At 42.9% G+C, this 9,757-nt stretch overlaps 1 long non-coding RNA gene across 2 annotated transcripts; it reads left to right on the top strand.

The window, feature by feature from the left end:
- The first annotated feature begins 2,649 nt into the window (after window positions 1-2,649).
- LOC134420458 (uncharacterized) lies at window positions 2,650-5,160 on the top strand. 2 transcript variants are annotated; one of them, XR_010028359.1, is made up of 4 exons: window positions 2,650-2,860; window positions 4,073-4,219; window positions 4,511-4,597; window positions 4,683-5,160. It is a non-coding gene; the product is annotated as an uncharacterized LOC134420458 (long non-coding RNA). The 2 variants fall into 2 exon arrangements; XR_010028360.1 differs by lacking the exon at window positions 4,511-4,597.
- Window positions 5,161-9,757: the final 4,597 nt, after the last annotated feature.

Below are 9,757 nucleotides of genomic sequence, written 5' to 3' on the forward strand. Positions count from 1 at the left end.
GCAGCTAATACCAAATGGGTATATAATACCCTAGGCGTGACCCCCTGTATCTCTATAACAGCCTTTAATGAAAGCCATGAATTTTGCATACAGGTAATAATAGTCCCCCGGATTATCTATCATCCCAGGGAATACGTGTACTCCCAAAGCCATATTTCAAAACATCATTTGCAAAAACGAGAACCCTTTACAGCCCTCACGGTTGCGGCATTATTAACCATTGGGGGAGCTGGGATAGGAACAGGCGCGGCAACTCTTGTGCATCAACAACAGAGGTTTAAGGCTTTAAGAGCCGCTGTAGATGAGGATCTTGAGAAAATTGATAAATCTATTAATGAATTGGTAAACTCGCTCCGATCACTTTCGGAAGTAGTTTTACAAAACCGAAGGGGGTTAGACTTACTGTTTTTACAACAAGGTGGCCTTTGTGTAGCCCTTCGGGAGGAATGCTGCACATATGTAGATACTACTGGAATAGCAGTAGACACTATGGCCGAATTACGCAAACAAATAGAAAAGAGAGAGAAAGAGAGAAAATCCCAACAAAATTAGGTATTAATCTTTATTCAACTATTCTCCATGGCTTACCACCTTGTTGTCCACCATTGCCGGACCGGTAATCTTGCTGTTGTTAGGGTTGCCCTTTGGGCCATGAATATTCAATAAAATAATTAGCTTAGTGAACTCCCAATCTGAAGCAGCCCATTTGAAGATGATGAAAACAGAGTATAAATCTCTAGGTGCCGTAGAAGGAGAGGACTATTTGGACTTAAATAGGAAAGAACTTCAAAGGTTTAGTGAACAGAATGATAAATAGAAAAAGGGGGGATTGTAACGGATAGCCCTGTTCACTAAACCCCAATATAGACAATCATGTGATTGAGAAATACATGGTCAGCCCTGTATGATTGTGATTAAGAGATACATGGTCAACCATATGATTAAGAAATACATAACCGCATAACCTAAAAATAATATATATCAAGTTACTATTGTTTGCTAAATTCAACCATGTATTGCGCAAACACTAACCATGCGAAAGGCTAAGGTTTTGGGAACTAAGAAGAGCTAGCCGAGAAACAGAAACCAGCCAAACACCACCCCATATATGGAAGGCAAGAGCTCCGAGGTCAAGAGTACAGGCCTGAGGAAGACTTCAAGCCTTCATCCAGCGACCACCAGAGGGTAGAAGACGACCCCCTAGCAACAATTGGAGCATGCGCCAAGGGAAGAACACGTCTACGGAAATGGACCAGTATAAAAAGGGAACTTGTGAGATACTGGGTGCGGCAGTTGGTGGAGTTGGACTCCCCACAACTCCCCTGTCGCCCAGCGCTGCTTTGCTTATTACCTATGCTTGCTGTAATTAATAAATTCCAATTTGGCAACTTAACTCGTTGCAGAGTTCCATTTATAACAGTCAATAATTCAGTGAAGGGGCTGATGTCCTTGTGTAGGGGTTTTATACTGGCTAAGTGCAGGCACACACAAAAAAAACATTTACTCATTTTTCTCTGCTATTGTTGAGCAGAGGAGGGGAAAGAAAAATTCAAGGACTGAGTTGAGATAAGGATTAGAAGAAAAACACTTTGAGCGTAAAGCAAATTCAAAATAAATAGTATAAAAAATTATTAATAGAATTAAAAGTGAGTAATAGGAATTTAAAAAAATCCTTAAAACACCTTTTTTTCCAATCCCTCCCTCTTGCCCACCAACAGCACAGAGAGACAAAAGATATGATCTTCAGTCAGTTTGTGACTTCTAAAGATCTTTTTTCAGTTTGCTTAGAGAGTTTCTTTTCCTGCTGTGCTCTGGGGTCTTCCCACCAGAGACATTCTCTGGGAACTCTTCCAGTGTGCTTTTAATTTTTACCAGTAGCAGTCCCACCCAACCTGCTGCAACAGATCTTATTCTGGGCACTAAAAACTCAAAATGTTTCTAAAAATGAATTGCAGTAGCAGTGTGTTTTTGTCTGCTCCTCCAGGTAGTGTGTCATGTTTGAATAGGAAACTTTTGTTTTAAATATTTAGATTGTGCCCTCTCACCCCTGCTCTCCCAAGGGTTTTAAGGTATTACCTTGAACACTTCTGATCAAGTACCTGTTTCTTACAGTGCTTCAGTCTTTGTTAAACAAGCTAAAGCAAAGCTTCAAGTATAGGGCTGAAAAGCAAATAGAATTATCCTGTGTATCTATTGAGTGTCCCTGTTAATTACTGCCTCACTTGGGACTGTTTTCCTTTTTCTGGGCTGTGCAGAGTTAACCCTGTCCTTTATTTAATGGTTTGTAGGAAAATGAGCTGTCATGTTTGAAACGGGAACTGTCATCTCTTAAGGAACAGCTGAGAGCAGAAATGGAAGAAAAGGTGGAGTTTTTTTTTCACTGAGCAGCGGGGGTGAGAGGTGTGGCCTGGGCTTGTGCTGTGGGAGGAGCTGGGTAAGAAATGAAACTGAACAGAAAAACAGTGACTTTGGAATGCTGGGGTTGTGCTAAATCTGGTCATGTATTTGTGTGAACTTTGTAACAGTCTGTGATTATAGATTACATACAAATAAACAAACAACAAAGCAAAACTCTCCTTTATTTTAGTTAATTTTAACTAGCTAAAGCAAAAACATTCCCTAAACTGTAAAGTTTTTCAGTGACTTTTGATTGCTGGGGTTGTACCAAACCTGGTCATATTTTTGTGTGAACTTTGTAGCAGTCTGCGATTGTAGACTGTGCTCTGTAATTACACCAAGAAGATTTTTAACAACTGAATTCAAATCAATATTTCCTTGCTGTCACATAACTCTTTTGTAGGAGAATCTTGTAAAAGAGCACTCTGGCAGTGTGATTCCTGACAGTGAAAAGAAACACAAGGTAACTTTAACTTTTTAATTGCTTCTACAATTTGGTAATATTTATATTTGTAGAATCAATTGAAGTGCCATGAGAATTTATTTGCATTCAACAAAAGACATTTGAATGCTTTTGACTTCAATCTTTTTAAATTATAGAAAATACAAATTTATGTTCCTGACTCCTAAACCTTGTTTAGATCTATACAGTGAATCTATTCATGTAAAAATAGAAAATCTCCAAATTATATTCCTGAAATAAAAAAAAATTAAAATAAAAATAAAAAATGCCTCCTTCAGTACAGGAAGCCTCTTGGGCAGTCCAACATTGAAGTTTTGTAACTCCTAACAGTGAATTTTTCTTGTTGCATTTTTCTGCCTATATTTCTTACTTCTCTGTAGATGATTTTTTTCCCCCTGGGACAAGAAGGGATTTTAAAGGGTCACACCATTCCATGGAGATATTAGACAGCAGTTTCTGGAAGGGCTCTCCCAGTGTGTAATTTTTCTTGCTCAGTTGTTGATTTTTTAATGTCTCTAGAACTGATTTACTTAGTCTTTAAAAGTGTCCATTTGTAAAGGCACTTTTCCTCTATGAAAGAAAAAAAAGCTGATACAGCTGTAAAAATGGTCAAAGTATCAAAGTAGTCCTGATTGCAGAACTCACCCTTCTTCCCTGTCAGGAGTTCACTTGTGGTTTTCACATTGGAACAATGGAATCCAGCACCATTTTGATGTTATCTGTCTAAAAAAGGACTGCACTGGACCATTCAATGCTTCTCAGTTTCACTTCTAGTGAAAAGACTATTTTAAATAACACCAATCTTGATGTAGCTATCAATCTTTCTCTGAAAGCCTTTTCCTGCAGTTTTGTTCCCATTTTCTTTGATGTTTGATAGAGTCCAATGTAGTGGCTACAGTTCAGAATAACCTGAATTTCTGCAGATAAGCACGGAGAACTTAAATACCATGTGCCATGAAACTCAGCTCTTCCATAGCTTCCCCTTCATTCTCCTCATTTGGCAACAAAAATAATATAAAAAATGATATTTCCACCCCACCCCACTTTGTTTGGGTCTTTGCTTCATGTTTGGATGGAAAGATCAGAGTTCCACCATTTCTCTCAGGTGAATTCTGGGACACTCAGACTGTCAACTGGGTCCTGAGTTTGGCTTTAGATTCCATACTTACCCCATAAAATATAATCTAAAAAGAGAAACATTTTCTTTCCCAGACATGTGTTATAAAGACTCCTCCAATGGATAAAATGCAGAGTGGAAGAAGCACAAACCTGCCTGCAGGGCAGAGCAGCAGGAAAAAGCAGAAAGTGCTTGTGCAGCTGGACACTGAGTCAGACAGCTCTGAGCACACTGACCTCCTGGTAAGAGCCAGAGAACAAATCATGTGCTGAGCAGCTCTGAGCAGCTCTCACTGCTGGGGCTGAGAATGGAAATAAAGAGTTTGGGCTTCCACATTCCAGCCAATATTTATGTGTATATTTTTAATTTATTGGTTCTTTCTGGAATTGTCATTGTATGTATATAATTAACATTCTTTTTATTGAACTGTTATGCCTCATAATGACATCTTTTTTTTCATAGTCTAATATCCTTAGGGGGAAAGAAAAAGTATTTTTAATATAGTGTGACTAAGTAACTTTTTAATTTATTAGAGCATAGTCTCGGAAGAAGAAATGTTTAAAAATTTGTACAAAGATTATCCACAAGCTTCACAGTTACATTCCACAGCACCAAAAAAGGTATGTTAGCCTTTCCTAAGATTAAACCAAGCAGTTAATCAGATTGTTTACAGAAACGAAAGGATGGCTTTATTTTCCTTCCTAGAGCCCAGCTCCATGCAGTGTGAAATCTCCAGGCTCTGCTCTGAAACTCAAAACCATGAGGAGGATGCGCGAGGCGGGCTGGACTGTGCTCTCCAAAATGGACAGGAAAAGGAAAATTAAAGATGCTGTAAAGATGCTGTAAAGATGCTCTTTGCTTAAAATCCAGAAATGCCCAGTGCCCTGGCATTGCTTGCAGGGCTGTTTTTCTCTCAGAGTTGGTGCTTTGTTGCATTTTTCTGTCATACTCAGTGTGTTTAATACTGTGTTCATTCCTTTACACATATAAACTTTATAGATCTATAACTGCAACCCCTGCAGAGCATCTTCCACCTTTCCTCCCTTGTGCTTCAAAATGTTGGGACACAAATTAGCCAATTTTAAATTTGGAAATAAATAGAACTACACAGAAAGTTGTTTCAAAGCTGCTTCTGGCTTAGAAATTAGAAATTCTGGTTTCAAAGAACTTCTGTTCTTTTACATTTACTCAGTTTTCCTTAACATATAACTACTTAGTGGAAGAAATGTAGCTGTTAAATGAATATTCTTTTACCTGAAGTCCTCTTGCTTTTTCCTGCATTTTAATGGCTGTTAGACCTGTCTTTTTAGACTGTTTTGTTTTCAGTATGTTAAAATGGTTTCGAAACTTCTAAAATTTCAGTAGAATTACTTGTATTTAAAAAGATTTCAGCTTCACAAGGAGTAAAATATGCACGTTATAAGATTGTGAAACCAATGTGAAGATGCCATTAAATTGTTTATCTGAAATATAAAGGGTGGGACTATTTGTTGTTGCTTTAAATATTTGAACACGGACATAAATCACCCACCAGCCTTCCTAGGGACCAGCAGAACTGCAAGGATAGATTAGAACATCTATTTCTGTATTAATCCTTGGTTAATCTTTGTCAGGATCTCTGGCTGGTCAGAGTGACCCTGAGAAAAGTTCCAAAGTCTCTTTTCCCAGTCTGGTGCTTGAAGAAGGAGTCAGGGCTCTTCATTTCTCAGTCTCAAGGTTGTTTATTTTATCTTATCTATAAAAAATTTTCTCCTGTCCTGCCAAGGTGAGCTCAGCAAGACAGTTCCAGGCACTCTGCCTCCCCCAGGGCTGTGTTATGTCTTTATACTAAAAACGACATATACAATGTTTACAATTACTTTCCAATACCCATCACCTATGTTAGACAGTGAGCTTCTACTCTAAACCAATCTGTAAGTGCCAACACCACAGCAGAAGATGGAGGCCAAGAAGAAGAAGGAGAAAGCTGGACACATCCAGTTCCCACCATCTTCCCTACTGAACCCCCATACCAAAAACCCTAAAATCTACTTTTCCATCCTGTAATAGCTTCACCAATATGCTACCTAAAGTGTTGTGGCTTGCTGATCTTCATACCGGATTGGTAATATGCTCCATGGGTCATAATCAAAACCACAGGGGCATTTTGGGCTCTGTGCCAGGGTCTCTGAGCCCCCTGGCAGGGGTCTGGGCTGCTCAGGACAGCCAGAGGGATGTCCTGGGTCCTGACAAATCTTGGTTCCACAACAATGACAAATCCTGCTTCAGAGCCTAGACATAACAACAAAATTACAAGTGTTATGTTTGCCCAATTATCCCATCATAAAAAGGCCAAAAAATATTAAAAATAGTAACAATTTAAATTAAATAGTTTAAAAAATGTATAAACAAGGGATAATTTGGTTCAAATAATAGCGCATAAGCAAAAACAACCACGGGGTACGGAGGGCAGGGTTCAATGACCCTTGCCACTTCACGTACAAGCTTGCCAAGTGAAAGTCACCCCTTATATGCCATGTGCAAACGCCATCTCCTCCTATTTTCGGTTCGTCACTTTTCTGTCTCCGCCCTCCTCACCACCTTTACCACGCACGCGCCACCACTCGGTTTGGTGGTCACACAAGTCTTTGGGGGTCGTCACTGATGAAGGCCCTGTAGTCTTCTTCATTTTCCTTTAATTCACCTTTGGGTTACACATGCGCACCAAGCCAGTACAATGTAAGCCAAGACTAACGTATCAGTGCATCTACATATCAAAGCAATAAGTCCCTTATAATTAGCATTTTCTTGGACCCAACCAGGTTCTTGGTCATTTTTAGCAACTGTATCTTCAGCTTCTTTCCTGTGGTCCTTGAGAACATCTGCTGGGGAAGGGGGGGTGGGTGGAGCCCCTCCTTGCCCTCTCTTCTTTGGCATTACAACTTTTAGCTATTAACTATTTTATTATTCTCAAATATTAATTACTGTATCAATATTGATTGCTGTTTCAATTTTTATCAGCACGAATCATACCTATTTATCACACAAGTACATCTTAATCCTCGAGCCCTGAGCCCCCTGCCCATCGCTGGGGACTCTGGGGGTTTCCCCCCCTGCCCCAGTGCAGGATTGATAGGGGTAGCACGGTCAGGATGGACGGAGATGAGAGATCTCTGCAGCCAGGTCGTGGAACTTGGGGTTTATTGCAAAGGGCCTGGGTGCAGGGCCCTGCTGGGATTGGGGTTTATTGCAAAGGGCCTGGGTGCAGGGCCCTGCTGGGATTGGGGTTTATTGCAAAGGGCCTGGGTGCAGGGCCCTGCTGGGATTGGGGTTTATTGCAAAGGCCTGGGTGCAGGGCCCTGCTGGGATTTGGGGTTTATTTAAAAGGCCTGGGTGCAGGGCCCTGCTGGGATTGGGGTTTATTGCAAAGGGCCTGGGTGCAGGGCCCTGCTTGGATTGGGGTTTATTGCAAAGGGCCTGGGTGCAGGGCCCTGCTGGGATTGGGGTTTATTGCAAAGGGCCTGGGTGCAGGGCCCTGCTGGGATTGGGGTTTATTTAAAAGGCCTGGGTGCAGGGCCCTGCTGGGATTGGGGTTTATTGCAAAGGGCCTGGGTGCAGGGCCCTGCTGGGATTGGGGTTTATTGCAAAGGGCCTGGGTGCAGGGCCCTGCTGGGATTTGGGGTTTATTTAAAAGGCCTGGGTGCAGGGCCCTGCTGGGATTGGGGTTTATTGCAAAGGGCCTGGGTGCAGGGCCCTGCTGGGATTGGGGTTTATTGCAAAGGGCCTGGGTGGAGGGCCCTGCTGGGATTGGGGTTTATTTAAAAGGCCTGGGTGCAGGGCCCTGCTGGGATTGGGGTTTATTGCAAAGGGCCTGGGTGCAGGGCCCTGCTGGGATTGGGGTTTATTGCAAAGGGCCTGGGTGCAGGGCCCTGCTGGGATTGGGGTTTATTTAAAAGGCCTGGGTGCAGGGCCCTGCTGGGATTTGGGGTTTATTGCAAAGGGCCTGGGTGCAGGGCCCTGCTGGGATTTGGGGTTTATTTAAAAGGCCTGGGTGCAGGGCCCTGCTGGGATTTGGGGTTTATTGCAAAGGCCTGGGTGCAGGGCCCTGCTGGGATTTGGGGTTTAATGCAAAGGCCTGGGTGCAGGGCCCTGCTGCGATTGGGGTTTATTGCAAAGGGCCTGGGTGCAGGGCCCTGCTGGGATTGGGGTTTATTGCAAAGGGCCTGGGTGCAGGGCCCTGCTGGGATTGGGGTTTATTGCAAAGGGCCTGGGTGCAGGGCCCTGCTGGGATTTGGGGTTTATTGCAAAGGGCCTGGGTGCAGGGCCCTGCTTGGAGCTGCAGCCACAGCTCGGAGCAGGCCCGAGAGAAGAGAGGGGGAGAGAGGATGAGAAGGTAAGGGAGTAAAAGCGTAAGAGAGTAAAAGGGGTAAGAGCATCAAAGGCAAGAGCTAGGAGACAAGAGGTAAGAGCAAGAGTAAGAGAGGTAAGAGCTAAAACAGCAAAGTTCCCATTACAATATAATAAATCTTCTTCTGTGTTGAATATTCTGATTCTCACTAACCAATCTAGTACAAGATACAAATCCTACAGCATTTTCATACCACCTATAAGAATCATTACATTACCATACTGTGCTACATTTTAAACCCTAAAAACTCCTCTGTGGTCCCCTTCAGTAGGGGCTGCTCTGACCCTGGGACCTGCCTGCAAGCAGAAGGAATTGTTCCATCAAAAGGGGATTACTTTCAGCGGCCACACCGTTGTTTTCCCGTTGTTCAGTAACTAAGGGATCTCATAGCTTGCTTTCATTTCAATCTCGCTTATAGTTTCCATATTCTCAAAATCTTTTGCCAGACAATCATATTTGTAAGGCTTTCCTGTTTAATCTTCTCCAACACCCCAGAGCCGGCGCCGCTGCGGCTGTGGGACAGAGGGGGAGCGAAAGGGGGATCCGGGCTTGGAGCGGGAGGAAGGGCAGGGAGAGGGGAAGGGGAGGAGCAGGAACAGGAGCAGCACGGAGGGAGCAGCCCGAGGAGGAGCAGCAGCCGGGGAAGGAGCATTGCGGGGTTCCACGGCGAGCCCGCAGATCGGCGGGGCCCGGCAGCATCGCATTGCCCCGCGTCCCGCAGGTGAGCGCCGAGGGGAAGCGGCAGCTCCGGGAGAGTTTTTGGGGGGAAGAGGGGGATTTGGCTGGGATTTGGACCTTGCCGATTCCGGAGTTATGAAAAGTGCGTATTATATGGCTCTATGCAGATATTTACTGTGGGAATCCATAAAATCAGAGGGGTTTGGGAAGGCTGCAAAAGGCAGGCCTCAGAGACAGCAGAACTGTGAGTAGAGCGCAGCCATGAGATAGATCATCAGAAAAATTGTATAAACTGTAGAAAAAGCAAGGGCAAATAGAACAATGGCCTGTGTATTAATGCTTGTCTGAATAGCTCTCTAAGCTGCAGAAAGTTTATCTAGCAAGATATTAGGAAGGTTAAAGCTTAAGAATGGAGCTCTGTGTGTTGTGTTTTAAGGCTTACAAGCAGGTATTGTATTCGAAATAAGCAAGCATTGTTTTAAGCAAAGGTACGTGTGCTTATGGTGTGTGAAAAATTGTAAAAGTTTAGTAGTAATAAAATGGTTCTAAAAATAGTAATACAATTAGAGTAATAATAATTTGGACAATTTGAATTAGGACAATACAAGACAACAAATACAAAGAGTTACGGACCTCTGGGTACCTTTTTCTGGGCAGCATGAGCCCAAAAAAGGACCCCCGCTAACAAAGATTAACCCTTAAAAACAATAGCCCA

Source organism: Melospiza melodia, chromosome 7 (genome assembly GCF_035770615.1).
Source record: "Melospiza melodia melodia isolate bMelMel2 chromosome 7, bMelMel2.pri, whole genome shotgun sequence".
In the NCBI taxonomy this organism is placed as follows: Eukaryota; Metazoa; Chordata; class Aves; order Passeriformes; family Passerellidae; genus Melospiza; species Melospiza melodia.